The following is an 18,229-nucleotide window of genomic DNA, read 5'->3' as shown; positions in this document are numbered from 1 at the left end:
TAAATTATTTGAAGCCTTACTATGAGGAGATTACAGGAAGAAATTGATTTTTGAGGCGGGCTGTCAGAACACAATATGGCTTCAGGAAGGGAAATTCCACAGGAGACGCGCTGATTTGGCTGATTGAGAAGACGATCTATGGCACCAGGAGTACCAGGAATTGGCCTACGGTCGTGTTCCTGAATATCAGGAACGCAACAGTATAAAATGGTCAACCATCTTGGAGGAGCTGGATAGGAGGGGTATCTCAGCATACTTAAGGAGAATGGTGCAAACCTATCCTTTCAAAAGAAGGATAACTGCATCAGAGGAAGAAGGACCTGTAGTGTTCAACAAGGAAAAGAGTATGTCGCAAGGCTCACTGCTGGAACCCCTCCTGTGGAACGTAGCCTATGATAGTCTTTTTAGGTTGAAATGACCGGAGGGCGTCGAACTGATAGGGTTCGCTGATGATGCGGCCTTGGTTGTAGACAAGTTGCTTGATGGCCTTATGATCAAAGCCAACCAAGCTGTCGAGATCGCGAGAACATGGTTGGAGGACAAGCGGTTGAGGCTGGCCCCGGGTAAAACAGACACTTTCATCCTGGCGTATAGGAGAAGGCTCTACCGAATTACTATTGAAGTAGGAGAGTTAGCCGTTTTCCCGGTAGCGGCAGTCAAATATCTGGGCATATGTCTAGACAGGAGAATAAGATTTACGGTCCACGTTCTCAAGGCGGCAGAGAAAGATGATGCCACTACTGGTCGTTGGACACATGTTGTCATGTGTAGTCCGTAGCTTGGGGAGGTTAACTTCTGACTTACTTACCTCCTGACGAGCCTTGGAGTCGCCAATGCTTACGTAGCGGAAAGAAGAAGAAGAGAACATGCAGGGTGTGACTACTGCGGTTTGGATGGCACAGTTAGTCAGTCACACCTTTGAGTACGACGGCTGAGGAAAGACAAAGATGTATTGACATCACCAGAGGACTTGGCGCTGCCAACCAGATGAGCAAACTATTGGAGAGTGAAACCTGCTCAAATGAAAATATGAAAAAATAAAGTTTTTACCTCAAAAAAAGAAAGTTCATTTTAATATTACTTTTTAAATCTTTATCTCAAACTGCAAAGCATTAGTATTTAATTTCAAAAACAGTTTTTTAAAAGAAAGTTCAATTTATCATTAAAAAAAAAAAAATTAATTTATAGGAGCAATTTAAAGGAGAATAAATAAACTTTTTGTGAAAATAGGAGAGAAAAGATTATGGAGGTAGAAGAATTTTGTTATTTGGGAAGTAGAATTACTAAAGATGGACGAAGCAGGGGCGATATAAAATGCCGAATAGCACAAGCTAAACGAGCCTTCAGTAAGAAATATAATTTGTTTACATCAAAAATTAATTTAAATGTCAGAAAAAGATTTTTGAAAGTGTATGTTTGGAGTGTCGCTTTATATTGAAGTGAAACTTGGACGATCGGAGTATCTGAGAAGAAAAGATTAGAAGCTTTTGAAATGTGATGCTATAGGAGAATGCTAAAAATCAGATGGGTGGATAAAGTGACAAATGAAGAGGTATTGCGGCAAATAGATGAAGAAAGAAGCATTTGGAAAAATATAGTTAAAAGAAGAGACAGACTTATAGGCCACATACTAAGGCATCCTGGAATAGTCGCTTTAATATTGGAAGGACAGGCACTAGAGAAGGAATCTTGGAGAGCTGCATCAAACCAGTCAAATGATTGAAGACAAAAAAAAAAATTAATTTTAAGTTTAAAAAGCTGGAGTATTTTACATTAATATATGTATTAATTATACTCTCTTATGTGCATAAAAAATGATACTGAAATTTTATTAAAAATAGCTACTAATTTGTGAAGATTGAAAAAGTTACCATTTAAAAAATAAATAAAAAATTATAAGACAAAATTTTACGTAGTATATACAAATATATATATATCAGTGTTTTTTGTAGTTGTATTACATGAAAGTACTGGTTAAAATTCGTATTATTTCAGTTTTTTCTTAGTAAATATTTTATTTCGGAGAGAAAAAATAAGAAGTGTTACAGGGTTTTTTTTTACTTAGTTAAAATATTAGAGAAAAATAAAGTATATTTTGAAGTAAATTTATTCTATATTAAACCAAATATTAATAGTAATATTAAGAATTACGAGGTTTTGCTAATTTTGAAAAAAAAATGCTAATTCGAAATAACTTTTATCGTAATTTTAACGCAACTTTATATTATTTTGTTTTTGTCATGAAACTCCCACGTTTTTATTTAGCCTATTAATTATGTATTTATATATATATATTTTTTTTTCTCTTTAAATACCAAACAGCAATCATACACAAGCCTAATTCTTTATAAAACTATAACTTCCTACATTTGAACTAAATAATGCATAAATGTAATTTACTTGTACCTGTAGGATTAAAGCAGAGGTCAAAATAATTAAATTTATGCAATAAAAATTGATAGTTGCTTTTTATAAACACATTGTAAACTGGTATTAAATTAAATGACCCCAGACATGGAAGAACTGGTTTTATAGTAATGTACGCAAATTTTTCTCTGGCTACTTATTGCCCATTTGAGTAACTACTGCAGTAAAACCAAACCGGTTCAAGTATTGATTAATGAGCTATACTTATAAAAATAGATATTTTTGTGAAATATAGACAATTTTTCTGTATAAATCCAATTTTCAGAATATTTCTGTATATATCCTTTTTAATTATAATAACATATTAATTACTATTATTTGGCTACGTAAATAATATATACTGTTAATTTATGATGTAGCAGCAAGTAACTATTTCAAAATAGAATAAAAATTCCTAAATAGTACAAAAGAAAAAATGAATGCCATTTACATTAGTAAAACTTTTAACCATGTTTATATCACTGTTATCTCCTAGGCAATCATAAAAAAATTTATTCCGGATAACAAAGTCAGCGAATATTTCTAATTCTAGTTCTATTTTCATGCTTCTCATCATTCTTAAAATAAATTTGGTAAAATTAAATAGATATGTGAACAGGTTTTATTAGGTAATTAAAAAAATATTATAAAAATAAAAATAAAAACTGATAAACAAGAAGTAATTTTTAAGTATAACTCAGCTATTTTTTTTGTGTGTTTTTTTAATACAGATATCCACAGTTCTTTAAATTGTTTTATTTAAATTATTTTCAATATATGCACATTAAATTATTCAAACAATAATGTTGTTTTACTTCATGTAAAATTTCACGCCAAAATCTTGAATTCTACTGACTGATGAAAAAACAATCTAAGTTTTAAAAGTTAATTTTTTTAAAACTTTTATTTGTTTTTAATTATTTTTATGATCACGGTTTCTAATAAGCTTCGTAAAATGAAATTAAATATGTGATTAGACTACTCTTATTATTACAATAATTTTTTTCCGGAAACTGAACTAACTGCAATAAGGATGTCCATTTTTTTTTTTATTTTGCATGTAGTCATAATATATGATCTTCTTCTAATAACATTCCAACACTAAATTCTGAGAACCAGCTAAATAAAGAGTAAGATTTGGAAATAAAGTAATTCCTCATTATTAAATACAACTTACAAACACACACATGTGTACACATGTTAGAACTTCGTCGGTAAGAGGCGACGAAGTCAACGAACTACATTTACAGTTCTAAGCATGACCTAAACTAACAGTGAAATGAAATTGGGGGAAAAAATAAGCGTGAAAAGATTATATTTCAGTTCAATTAGATCTGTAAAGAATACTTTCAAAAAATACCTCGAATTTTGTTAGACAACTTTTTTCCATTTGATGAACCGCGGGACTCAAATATGTCATTTTATTCATTTTTTAAGTACCTTTACGAATCGCTCCGCTACATAGAAGTAATTGATAGTACTAGGTAGCATACAAAAACTTGATAATGTGCTTGAAATAATAACATTTTAAAGAAAATTAACTACAGCTTATTAATAGTAAATGTTCTTATGCAAATAAAAGTATTGAAGATGAAACAATTTTTTTAATTCCCATAACTTCTTTAAAAGCAAAAAATTAAAGTATTAGTTTACAAGTGATTATACTAGTTTTAGGGGAATAAATAAAACAGAAATAAATTCGATTGGTAAAATCGAATTTAACGATAAAAATCGATAAGTGCAATATTACATCACGGATCTTCGATTCATAAAGGTCATTATACGAGTTTTATTAAAAAAGGAAAAATATGGTATGAAGTGAATGATATGACTATCAACAAAAAAAATTTGGCCGTGAAATTCAATTTGTTTGTTCTAGAAAGGCAATAAATTTTAATAAAAAATCCATAAGTTAACAATCAGTAATTCATAAAAAAAAAAAAAAAAATAATCTAACAAACCGCAGTATATCCAAAAAAAAATTATAATGAATTGTAAACCGTACGGTAAGAGTCTCGCAGATATAATTTCTTCCGTTAAAAAACAAAAATTTCTGTAATATTAATAAAACTGTTTTGACAAAACATCAAAAAAGAAAAGACACTACATTTCTATAAATGTGTTATTAATTTAGAATTTTTTTTAACAAAAATACTTGTTAAATATATGTAATAGGCAATAGAGTTATGTAATAATAGATAATAAAAATGTTTAAGCGTTCCATATAATAAGCAAAAAAGAGAAAAATTTGATACAAAACTCTTAACAGCCCAATTTTATTTGTATATAATACATATCACATTTACAGAAATAATACAATTCTTATCATTATTTATTGTTTAATAATTGGAATCGGGCCGGTAAGAGTTTTGTAACAAATTTTTCTTTTTTTTTGCTTATTATATGGGACGCTTAAACATTGTTTAGTATTTATTATTGTATATCTATTGTCTATTACATATATTTAAAATATATTTTTTTTAAAGAAAATTTTAAATTAATATCAGATTTTGATAATAGAAATTACCTTTTTTGATATCATTATCGTTTTGTTAAAAACAGTTTTAATTATATTACAGAAATTTTTGTTTTTTGAGCGAAAGAAATGATTTCTGCGAGACTCTTACCGTACGGTTTACAAATTCATCGTAATTTTTTTTGATTACATTTAAATTTTACAACGAAAGAAAGCATCTGAAAATTTTAAACAGAAAAGTTGTTTATTTAAATATAAATCATAAAATACGTTCTTTCTTAAGATTATTACGCATTAATAATCAGGATAAAATATTTTACCGGTGTTTCGTTTAATTTCTATCTGGTACATATTAATCTAAATTATTTATTAATTAAATAATATAGTTTAATTGTTAATATTATAGCATAAAAAAAAAATAATTAAATAAAGAAGAAACAAACGTTATACTTTATTAAAACACATTTCTCAAGATAAAACCGTCAGCTGTGTTATAATTATATCAAAGAGCATCACTTCTTGTATGTCAAGGTCATTTATATAATTCCAGGAAATGAAACAGTTTACTAGAGCAGCAGCTAACGTGTACAGGGTTGGGGATGGTAGCCGTGAGGCTGTTAGCTGCCTGTTGTAACTTGACCACTATGGAAATAGGAGACCGTGTACCGTTATGCATTACGGATGGTTAACTTTATCCCACCCTACTGGTTTTATGTTTACTTTTATATATTTATTTTTATAATTTGTGATTACATTTCATTAGTCGTTAAACTATTAAAATTTTTGTAAGGTAACATTTCAAAAATATTCAGTTGAATAACTGAATTATTATGATCGTAAATATTAATCAGACTAACTGTAAACGTAATTATTCGGTTCCGTGACTGAATTACGTAACAGAAAAGACATAATATTATTTCACTGCTAATTGACTTTATTTTCAATAATTCACGAATAAATAAAATATTACAGTAATTATTTATAAAAAATAATAAATGTATTACGTCTTTAAAAAATTAATCTGCGTGTACTTATAAATGTATGTATTATTTAAACACATCCGAAGGATGAAAAAAAAAATGGGATGTCATTTCGTCTAAATTCTGAGATGAAACGTAACATCTACAGCAATATTCTACTGTAAGTTTTACGATGACGATGCGATATTCCGTTCATATTTGAAGTAATAATTTGATAGATTACCTGAAAGACGGACCAAAACTCATTTTTATATTAATCCTACAGATATTGGTAGGAGGAGATACTGCAAGGCTTCCTACAGTATCTTCGGTTGGTGGGAAAGTAGTTTTATCTAAATGCGGAAGCACGCTAATGTGATTGGTCATTCAATATGATGTATGTAATATATGTTTATGAGGTGGTAAACAACTTGAAGATACCACTGAACTCACATGGTAGGAAAAAAAATACGGATCTGAATTGCACAGGTAACATATGGTGAAATCAGGTAAGATATTATTAGTCGTTTCAAAGATCGTCAATTACAAAAGAAATAAATATAAGAGTATTTTGAGAATAATTAAACCAGCGATACAGAAAGTATAAATATTTTAACAAACCTACTCTTAAACGTTTTTCAGTATAACATATCAACAAACGGATAACCATTAAAAATTAATATATCAAAATTAAAAAAAAAAATCTTTTTATATAATAATTATCAATAATAAAAATAATTATCATATTTATGGTTAGCAGAATAATGAGATGACCGTGAATGATTATAATTTTGTACTAGTCGTGTTACCAATTTAATTAAAACATTACCCTAATAACTAATCTACGGTTCTTAAATTTGTGTTAATTTTTACATTTCTAAATATAAAATTTTTCTAATTCATATTTATAATTATTAATTACTAAAATTATTATCTTCTATATTGATGATGGTATATTTGCTTAGAATTAAGTGTTCAATTATTTTGATGTGATTTTTCTTTTTTAATACTTTTGCGCTGATGATAACGTAACAAGTAGAAATACATGTAAAATAATGTTTGGTACATAAAACAACTATATATTTTTTGTATGGCTTCATTTTTCAAAACTGAATATTTCAACAGAGAAATCTATATTAAGCCAATCAGCCTCAATTATTTCCCATAATTTATGTTCTATGGTATCTGCTTCATGTATTTTTTTAATCTTAGTTCCTTCACAACAGTTATTTCTAGAATTAAAATTACTAGCCCTGGATGGCTTAATATATTAACATATTAATATATGGTAAAGATTTTCTACTTCTTTTTAAAATCTAATACAAACTTCAATTTTCAGTTCGTTTTAGATTTTTTTATTTCGTGATCTATCAATCGATATTCAATTCATTCAGTTATCAACATTTGTAGTATCTTTTAGTATCGAGTTCAGGCACAATCATTCCTTTTTTATTCTTTCTGTTTGCTTTTCCTTATCGTATGCTTGATGTTAATATTTCTAAACATATCTTTTCAAATATTAAATTATATTACCTGTGATGTATTAAATCTATGATCTATTTTATATTTAAAATCTATCCTGTTTTAAATAAGCTTGTTTTTGTTGTTTTGCGTTTCTTTGCTATAATTTTCTTCATACTTGGCATTTTTCTATTTAAAAATTATGTGATTGTTTTGTCGCATTGTATTCTACGTTGGTTTTTAATTCCCAAAACTTCTTTCCTCTGACGAATTTCATTATCTATGTTTTTTCTATTGGTTCTATTTCTATTGTTTATTTTTAAATTGAATTCCGCCCCCTCAAAAAAAAGCTATTCAGTTTATTACTTCTTCATTCTCATACATTCATTCAGCCAAATAGTAATACGATCCTCGAATCATAAAATTTTATTATTTTTTTTATTGTAGGATTTCTACTCTTTCCAAATTTTTTTTAAACCTTTTATTGCTTCTTCCTATCTGATATTAAAAGGCAGTGGTTATCAAGTGGCGTTTCCTATTTAAGTAGAAGTCTTACACTTTATATTATAGATTGTGATCTACGTACTAAAAAACGATTCGTTGAGAGAATTTGCTGTGATTGTTCATACTTATGTAGTTTTCGCGAAAGACAAATATAAATTGAAGTTGTTACTACAATTTTACCCGTAAACTGAGATTTCTTAAATAATCAAATTGAACATTCTGCCTACTTGTATAAATGCAACCGCAAAACCTTTATACTAATTAGATTTGTTGACAAGCAATCTAAATTGGATAAAGGAGAAGAAATGGAGAATTAAGGAAGAATTGTTTATGGATGAATTTTACACAATATTTCGATAATTCAAAACTTAAGAAAGATAAGAAAAATATTTACTTTTAAATTGCTTGTAGTAAAATATTTTACAGTATGGACACAGTATGGATAATTTTTTGTGTAAAACAGCATGAATTTGATGTCTGCACCAAGAAATGAGGCATATCATACCGGCTAAGGTATGATGATTTCTTTATTAGTGCCTTAATAGATCGGAAACTTTTGTTTCTTATAAAATGAAATCTGAAATTAATCGGTCTGAAAGTGTTTTCATAATTTTCGTTATCAAACTAACGCTTCAAAAAATTCATTTCTCTATCATCCATCCTCAACGATTACTGCGTGCCGCAAAGAATAAAAGGAAAGATAGAGGAGTTAACAGCTCCTCTAGTTCAATTCAACAGGTCTATTCGTTGTTCGAAGGGAACAGATTGTAGGTATTTTAATTATGTCAAAAAATACATTTTTATAATTTATCATTATTTTTTCAGGAAATCATGAAAACCTTGCTAAATTCCAGACACACACCAAATTAAATAAAAGAGAAAAGCAGGAGTAAAAAAAATGTATTTTTCAATAATTCATTTGATTTAAAAGATTAAGATTGTAAATTACTTACATATTTAAATCAATTCCATTTTGCTTTGGTAAAACAAATCTAAGAATCAAGTGAATTGAAAACTTTAAATCAACACATTAAACATTAAGCATAAACGTACCCAAATATATAGATTTATTTGGGTAGGCATAAATGATACCCAAAAATAAATAAATTTCTGGTATAACGAAGTAGGATTTTATTTTAAGATATATAATACTAATAATTTACTCTTGAATGTAGTATTATTCTTCAGGTTTAATATTTAGTTTAAATAATGTTCACAGAATACCTAATGTTTCCAAAAACTTTGTCGTCTAAGAATATGAGTGCTGACAAATGATTTTATTTTTGTACCTTTGATAGATTATTATGATAGGTACTATAAGTATATTATTATGAAGTCTTAGACGTACTATTGATTTTACATCATGCTGCATGATATTTCTACTTGTAAGACTAGGTTAGTACTTCACTATTTTTATTTTTTCATTATACTAAGCGATTACGATATTATTGTTTGGGTCGTTAAGTCTGTTAAAAATGTATATTTCTTATTCTTGTCTGTGAATGTGATATCCGGTCTATTATAGGGTATTGTTAATTGTTTTATTTGTTGATATCGTAACAGCACAGTAAACTTAGCAGCCTGAAATTTCTATAAATTTTTAATTTATCCACTAAGATTCAAAAATTAATATCTGGATTGACATTATAAATACTCAAATTCCTTAGTATTCCTTTATTAAACACGAAAAAATAAAATTTTAATATTCATCCAGAAAAACAATAAAATTCTTAATTATTATTATTAAATATTACCTTGGGGAGTCTCTAATGCTAATGTTGTCACCACGATACTTAATTTTAAAGAAGATTCAATTAACTTTTAAACGGAAGATAAATTTCTTTCCAAACTACATTTTTAGTTACCAGTTCAGTTTTGAATTTCTATTTCCCCTGCCAGACAAAAAGTAAAATGTGTAAAAAATTATAACTTTATCCGAAAAATTCTAAAAAATACAATAATTTTATGAAATTATTTTTTTACTTCGAATAAATAAAATGCTGCTATCTTTTAAACCTTATTTCATTACATGTGTGCTATAGAAACAGAAACATCCTTAACTCTAAACTGCATTACCATTGTCCAATATTAAAAATCTGAATTAAATAGATAAAATTCTATTCGTAAAAAAGTATTACTATATTATTCAAAGTTCAATTTTTTTTCCAAAATTTGATTCTGATGAAAATTTATTTCATTTAAATCAAGATTTTGGAAATAAATTTTGGAGGTAAAGACCTTTTGTAATTATTTTAAGAAAATCAAGAATGGACCTTAAAAAATGTAATATTCGTAATACTTTTTTCAAAGATTTATCACCGATAACCAAGAGAGCGTATTAGGGTCAAAGTATTCGGTGAGAAAAATGAATCTGAAAATAGTGGTTTTTCCTCTCCTTCAGAATAAAATCAGAATTATAGAAACAAAAAATGTTATTTCAAATTTTTCATTTAAACGAACAAAATGACCTACATAAAATTGACATAAAATTTCAATTTTCATCAAAATTAATCACCTAAGTAAACCTCAAGAAATAAAGCTCTTTCAATAGAATCAGTTTGCTTGTATGCTTTTAATAAATTAGAGTAAATGGCCTTTTTTAAAAAAGAATATTGAGAAGAATTTTAAGAAATAACCAGTATTAATGAAAAACCTAGTAAGACTTTTGAAAATGAACATTCCACTTCTTCAACTTCTTCTTCTTCTTCTTCTTCTTCTTCTTCTTCTTATTATTATTATTATTGTTATTACTGATTTCTCAATTAATAACTAATTTCTAACGAAGTTATTATGTATAACTTCTGCTTAACTTAGGTTATTACGTATTACTTAATTGTATAATATATCTGAGTATTATTTTTTAATTTAATATAATTGCTATTTATAGATTTTATATGTGTGTATAGTATATCTGAGTGTATATATATATATATATATTTAATTATAATATTTAACTGTCATTATAATATAATTAGTTAAATAATGTCATTATTGTATATTAAAATCTTTAAGGGATTATTTTTATGCTTTAAAGTTGCCTAAGGTCACTTGATCATTATTTGGTGCCCGATCAAATCATATTCACGTTTATATTTATCATAATTTATAGTCCTACATGACGTCGGTTTTTGTCAGTATCTGTTGTAAATAGAATTTACATTTACCTAATTTTAAATTAGATTTTTTTTTTTTTTTTAATCAGCAGTTGGCGCAGATGAGTTTGTTATGATTTTAATAAATCTCTGTAGGGGTCCTACATTTTTTATAACTTGTTTTGGCAATTTTATCACATTCTTTTTCAGTTTTTATTTGGTTTTCCGCCATTGTTTCCAAAATTATTTTTACCCTATTTGGCGGATCTCAACTAATGTAAAGTTTACATTAGTGTTGAATCAACTTGATAGCTTTAAGGTTATTGCATAATGATGATTACAAATTTTAATTATGGCTGCCATTTTATGGGGAAACCGGCGACCGATCGCAGCCATTTGTGTGGTTTAGTAATCCTCTCATGATGTAGTTAATCCGAATCCGTAATCAATGTCAAAATCCGAGGAAAAAATGCTCACACACCTACTCATACACACACAGATTTTGAATACAATACTGTTCGTTCGTTAAAAATATAATTTTAAAACTTGATCCACTGGGTTGGTCTAGTTGTAAAATCAGTTGTTTAACAGCTTATTTTTTAATTAGAAGGTTCTTGGGTTCAATCCTACTAAAGGCAAGTTACTTTTAAACGGATTTGAGTACTAGACTGTGGATACCAATGTCATTGATGGTCGGGGTTCAATAAACCACACATCTCAAGAATGGTTGGCCTGGGTCTGTTCAAGATTGCACCTCATTTATGTTATACTTATCACTTTTACCTCCTTTGACCATGGGGTTGCTTATTGTTTACTAATGATCAGATTGCAACTAACGTTAGAAAAACATTTAATGAAAATTTTCATTACTAAACTGCAAAATAATTATTAACTATTAAATGTATTTTTTCGGAAATAAATATTTGAACAATTTAAGGTTCTTTATGCTACGTAAAAATTCATGTGTTCAAAAATAAGTGTAGGTCTACATACCTCTGTTCCACGTAGTGTATTTATAGGGAACAAAAGGCTTCTAACTAAGGAGTTTTATTGCATCTATATTAAATATATTTATATAGAGTTTAGCATAACGTATCACTGTATTAATTATGGATTATATGTATGTATTATTTATCTATTACAGATTACAAATGTATTTATAGTATATCAAAGTGTATATATGTGTATAAAATATATATAATTATAACATTTAATATAAGTCATTATAATATAATTAATAGAATAATATAATTATATACAATATAATTCTATAAATGCATTTACATAATTATTACTTTTATAATTATATGGATATAGTTTGTGATTGACATAAAAACAAATAAACTTTATTGAATTGGTTTATTGATACCACGTTTTATTAAAATTTCAAATCATAATTCATAATCATTCAAAAGACGGATTTACAGATTTTTGGTGTAAAAGCAAATCAGTGTTTTTTCAACATGTTTCCGCACTAATCTCGACAAGGTTTCTTTGTGAAAATCATATTTAAAATCATGACAGATGACAGTCTTTTAGTAAACCAATATAAAGATCTAAAACCTGACTAACGTAGAGAATTATTCAAGACAATATTTTATAATTATCTCCTAAGGAAGAGGATAAACTATCATTTTTCTTGCATTTGCCAATCCTTTTTATGCATTCTCTGAATTCTATTTGCCTCACCAAGTCTTCACAAAACCAATTTATGCACATACCTTTTTTAAGATATATTGGCGTATGAAAAATATTGCTTCATATTTATTTATTGATTTTTTTTTTTTAATATCAAACGAGGAATATCTAATTCAATAAGAAATATAATCTTTATTCTTTGAGGGAGAAATTTTATTTTAAAATCAATTTTATTAATTTGTTTTCATGAACAGATTGAAATTGGATGCGGTCGTCAGAATGCTTTACAAAATTTTAGTTATAACCAACATCTGAATGGTTCGGAATTTAGTTTAATCCAAAATCGATCATTTCTTAATTCAGAATATTTTGCTTGGAATAGTTCTTTGTAATTTTCTACAAAATTACACCGTCATTTATAACGTGGAGAAATTTCGTGTTCATTTATAGGACCCTTTTTTTACACCCTCTGTCATCCTCTATCTGTTGACTGCTGGTGAACAGCATCATTTACAGAACCTCAGGTGAAAATGCTTTTTTTATAGTCGACTTCACTTAGTAGTAGTGTATTTTAGCCAATATACTTTTTCAGTTTTCCACACTAGCTATAATAGTAAACTTTCAGTACTGATTGCCTAGTAAACTAATTAATTTTTTCAGTTGAAAAATTCGTAAGTGCTTTGAAGGTTCTGTTTCTGTTTCAAGAACAACGATTATGATTTTCGTGTGATACTTTCCTCGGAAGTGATAGCATTCGCCCATCTAAGCTGCCTTCGTTCTAAATTTTGTTTTAAAATACCTGTTAATTTTGATTAAAATCATTTTTGATCACCATAGTGTTCCCAAGGTGTGGTGTATTGCAATTTCCGTATTAAAGCCCGGTAAAGATAAGTTTTGAGCCTCTTTTTGTTACCTTATGTTTCTCACAAGTGTTTAGACCAAAATGATAGAAACAATGATGAATCAAAGACTGGTGTGGTATTTTGAGAAGAACTCTCTTATTTCGCTGGAGCAGTGTGGAATAAGAGAGGGTTGTTAATTCAAAATAACCTAATCGTTTTCGAATAAGCTATACAGGGTACTTTTAACGAAACTGTACAGCTTCTGTTCGAAGCTGTGTAGGAGCCTAAAATCTGCAGAAGTTGCACAGGACACCCTAACGCCTTATCCATTCCATTCTATGATTTTAAGACACAAAATAATTGGTGCCTTGGCGAAAAGATGTATTAAACATCTTAATAGATTTTAATGTAAACGGCAGTATGATCGGCCTTCAGCAGATCTCGTTGACAGTCTAAATTTTTGCCTCCATTATGTACAAAAAAAGGTACTGATGAATAAAGTGAAAATAATACTTAGTCAACAATGTTTTAAGGAATTCAGAAACTAAACTATCGTTTTAGTGACAAACCATTTTTGTCGTAATAAAGAAATCTTTCTTTTTATCTAAGGCAAAATCAACTCTACAAATTAATGTTTAATAGATTTATAAAATAATTTCAGTTACATAAAAAAATTCTACATGATAAATTAAATAAAATTTCCTCAAATAAGTTTTAGTTTTTATTTCGGAATCATCAGTCAGTTGCGGTTAAATTCAATTCTCCGTTTTTTTAATAAACTTTTAACCTAGCATTAACTACGTTCCAACTTCAAAATTAGCTGCTTTATATATTCCAGTTATTTTCTTGCTGTACAGTTTTTATCTTCTACATCACCCTCCATTTTTAAATTAACTAAATTCTCATGTCTTAATACAAGGCTTACTAGTCGATTCGTCACTGCAAGGGTACCAAAAACTTTTCTCCTCTTCTATTAGTCTTAAGACCTCTAATTATATCGGCTCAATTAATTCTCAGCTCTTCATACAACACCACCAAAAGTTGCAACCTCTTTCCTTTCTGTTTTTTATATTGATGTTACAGTGTTACAAGCATTACATGTCACATATATAGTTTCAGAGATTCCTTCTCAGATCTATTTTTTATTGAAGGTTTCTTTTCTCATAAAACATCTCCTTGCTTGTGCAATCTGCTCTTTTATGTCAGCATTATATATTTCATCCTTTACAATTTTATTACCAAACAACAAAATTCAATAACTTCGTTTACTATGTTTCCTTATCCTTAATATTTTATTCCTCTTTCTTTCATTCACTTTTCATTATCTTTGTTTTACTCTTGATTTTTTGCAAGTTCGTTTGTTCTCTCTTTTAGTAACATTTATTTTCATACTATTTTCTTTCTTGACTTATAATTTCAAAAATATTTCTGGAATATCCTTTGCTTAATTAAACAAACCTCTCAAAACAGACAATGTCGTCCTAAATCATAAATTTATTTTCAAATAAAGATTAATAAACAGTTTAGAAAATTGCATCTTAGCAGCAGAGTGCAATTTTTTTAACTGCTTTTGTTTTTTCTTTGATTTGTAGTATTTTCTATGAGTTTTATGATTTAGCAAAACATTCTTTTATCTAATTGATTTAATACAGAGGTTCCCAAACTTATTTTTCTCATAGACCACTTTCAAAATTTGCAGGACCCCCTGCAGCTACATTTCTACCATATTTCCAGTCAACGGAAAATGTAAAGATTAGATCTAACTATGAAAATTTGCGTTACGGCTGAGTTCCACGAACTAACAGCTTCCGAAAAAAAAGTGAGAATTGATCGGTTAATTTTTGATTGACTATGCTGTGAGTGGAAGTCAAAAAAGTAAAGTTGGCCGATCAAAAAAAATTCTTCCATCCAACTTTACATTTTTGACATCTACTCACAGCACAAGAAAGCAATCTATTCTCACTTATTTTATTTAGAAAACTTCCCATTCAAAGTGGTAAAAAGCAAAAGAAAAATAGTATATTTTTTTGTGTTGCATTTATTCAAATATGTAATCATTACGGTATTAAATATTACTGTTATCATATTGCAATGTAATATAATAAAATTGTCGTAATATAATTGAAATTAAACATTAATACCGTAACGTAACTTCTACAATGACAATCACAAAATAGTTACAATTTTAATGGGTACTAGATGGATTGACAGCAAATTATCAATATTTGGCTTCAGTTTTGTTAGGAATAAGCGCAAATCTCCCCGTTCTGTGATATTGAATCTGCTCCTTTTTTTTTGATAAAAGGTTTGTAACGACACTAAAACTTTTTTCGACAAGATAAGACGAGGGAAGTGGTATCAAAAGCTTTCTCGCAATTCCCCAGTCCAGGATATTTTTCTGGTATATCTGCCTGCAGCCAAAATGTTTGATACCCTCTTTTAAATTTCACCTTCAGCTCCTCATTAGTAATAAGCTCGAGTATCTCCTCTTGTAATATCACATTCTCCACTTCCGTTTCATCAAATGGATTTATGATCCATGGTGGTATTTCTATCTTAAAATCTGATTTTGAAGTCATCATGCAGGGCGATTAAATGTTGAACGTATGTCTGAATATCCTCATCAAGGCATTCTACCTGTGACAAGTTTGTAAAATGTTAGCTTTGCAAGTCTGGACACGTTCGTTGTACTGAATATGGAATATGTAAATTTTTACAAGTAACAGTCGCTGAGCTTCTCAAAACATTATCTGGCTAGATATTGATACGCAAAGTCAAGCCGACATTTTAGTTCTTCACTATCGAAACCAGATGAATTTTCGTGGACCTCCGCTTAAGAATTGTGAAGCCCCATTTTTTTGTCACGCCAACGTAGACCCCCGTCGAGTCTCCCGTTACCCCTGGGGGTCCACCTGGACCACTTTGGGAATCAATGATTTAATGTAACATAATTCAAAATTGTAAAGAGGTATGTTTAATATAACAGCAGCTGATATAAAATGAACTTATTTCTTACTAAAATTTATTGGTAGATAATGCAATTATTATTTTCGTATCGTAACTTAAATGTATTAATTTTCCCTACCCTGTATTAGATTTTTTAAATTATTTTTTAACTCCGATTCGCAGCAATATCAGATAGAACCGTAGATATAGAAGTAAGTATACAAATTATTAAAATTACTATATCAATGAAATAAAACTACGAACAGACCACAATTAAAAACCTTTTAAGTCGTGGTTACAACTATGATTTTATCACCGGAACTTTATTTCCTTCATTAAGATAAGAAAGTACATTTATCACTTTATTAGCATACTAAGCTAATCTTAAATCTTTTGGTTTGTTTACACTATGAAGGAAATGATTTGCAGTTCTATCGGTTACTGAAAAAGCTATATTTATAAGAAAGATTTTGATTTAGATACTAAAAACAAGTACTTTACTGAAATTAGATGTTTAATTTATTCATTAAAATTATTGTAATGATATAAATAGAAACGTTATCATGGTATTGCTAATGAGACCGACAAAAATACGTTTTATTTTAAATATCCTTATTTTCCTTTAACCATATTTAAAGAAATATGAATACGATTAAAATAATTATCTATAACCTATTAATTCATATAAATTACGTTGCGAGTGTCTCTAAATAAAAACAAATACAATACTTGTCAATAATATTGATATACTAGCTACTGCAAGTTTTCTATAAAAGAAAAATAAACAAATAAATGCGTAGGAAGAACAAGTAATTAAATACTACTACGAATTGTGATCAGAATATTTTATGTTTATTTTTAAAATGTAATAATAAAACAATATAAAAATTTAATCAATTTATTTTGTCATTCATAAATTATATTTTTATCATTCAGACTAAATAAATAATAAGTATTCATATTTTATTTCATAAAACTAACTAATAATTCAAATCATTATTTAAATCAAATTATAAATTAGATTTTCCTTAAGACATAACATTTAGTATTATCCGGCATTTAGAATATTCAGCTCAACTTTTTTCGTTTAACTTTTTTCACCATGAAATATGTTTTAAACTGAGAATGTATTGTATCGTACATTAATACAAAGGGATACAATAATTAAACCGGAACTCTGAATGCCAATTTAAAATCATTTTTCTAAAATAAGGTTGAAAAATGTTTACGTTAAAATTAAAAATTACCCGGAAGTAAAACCTTTAAACAGAAGAAATCACTATTTTAATACCAGGTATACAACAAACAATATTGGGGGCTTTTAATTTGTTATAATATTTTTTGGATGAGATATGATTTAAGGGCAAAGTAAGTTGGAAACCGACAATTGCACACATGACCGTAGATTGTTTCCTTATCATTCCGCTTGACAGTGCTTCTATGAAAGATAGCATCTTCTAACTAATATATGTTGAGTTTTAGAGTTTGCTAAATGCGAATGTGTAATTACACTTCGACGTGCGTTCCAACAAAATTTAAATGCGGTCCTTCAAATGAAAATAATATTCTTCTATGGCATAATAAATTTTAAACTACCAGGTTTGTGTAAAGAGAAGAGTACAGGACGATCAGGGTATCTATAGCAAATGTTGAGCGTATCAGATAGTCTTTCCTGTGTAGTCCTAAAAAATGTGTTAGAATAGCCAGACGCGAACTAGCAATGCCAGTGATGACATTGTGGAATATTTTAAATAAACGCTTACATATGGGTCCGTACCGCATACAGTGGTTTGGCTTTGAAACCTACCGACAGCGTTGTGCGTTCCAAATTCACAATCGAAGTGTTGCAGAATGAAGACTACTTTTTTGATCAGAATCTGTTTAGTGATTAGTCAACATTTCATC

The 18,229-nt window shown here is 28.3% G+C and overlaps 1 long non-coding RNA gene across 1 annotated transcript in view; it reads left to right on the top strand.

Annotated features, from left to right (window-relative positions):
- The window catches only part of LOC142318060 (uncharacterized), a 39,567-nt gene that overhangs the window by 13,748 nt on the left and 7,590 nt on the right, over window positions 1–18,229 (top strand). The window contains exon 3 of the long non-coding RNA XR_012754802.1: window positions 9,026–9,201. This is a non-coding gene — a long non-coding RNA (uncharacterized LOC142318060). The remainder of the gene's footprint in view (window positions 1–9,025; window positions 9,202–18,229) is intronic.

The sequence above is a fragment of the Lycorma delicatula genome, chromosome 1 (assembly GCF_047948215.1).
Source record: "Lycorma delicatula isolate Av1 chromosome 1, ASM4794821v1, whole genome shotgun sequence".
In the NCBI taxonomy this organism is placed as follows: domain Eukaryota; kingdom Metazoa; phylum Arthropoda; class Insecta; order Hemiptera; family Fulgoridae; genus Lycorma; species Lycorma delicatula.
This window is presented reverse-complemented; position numbering and strand designations above follow the sequence as displayed.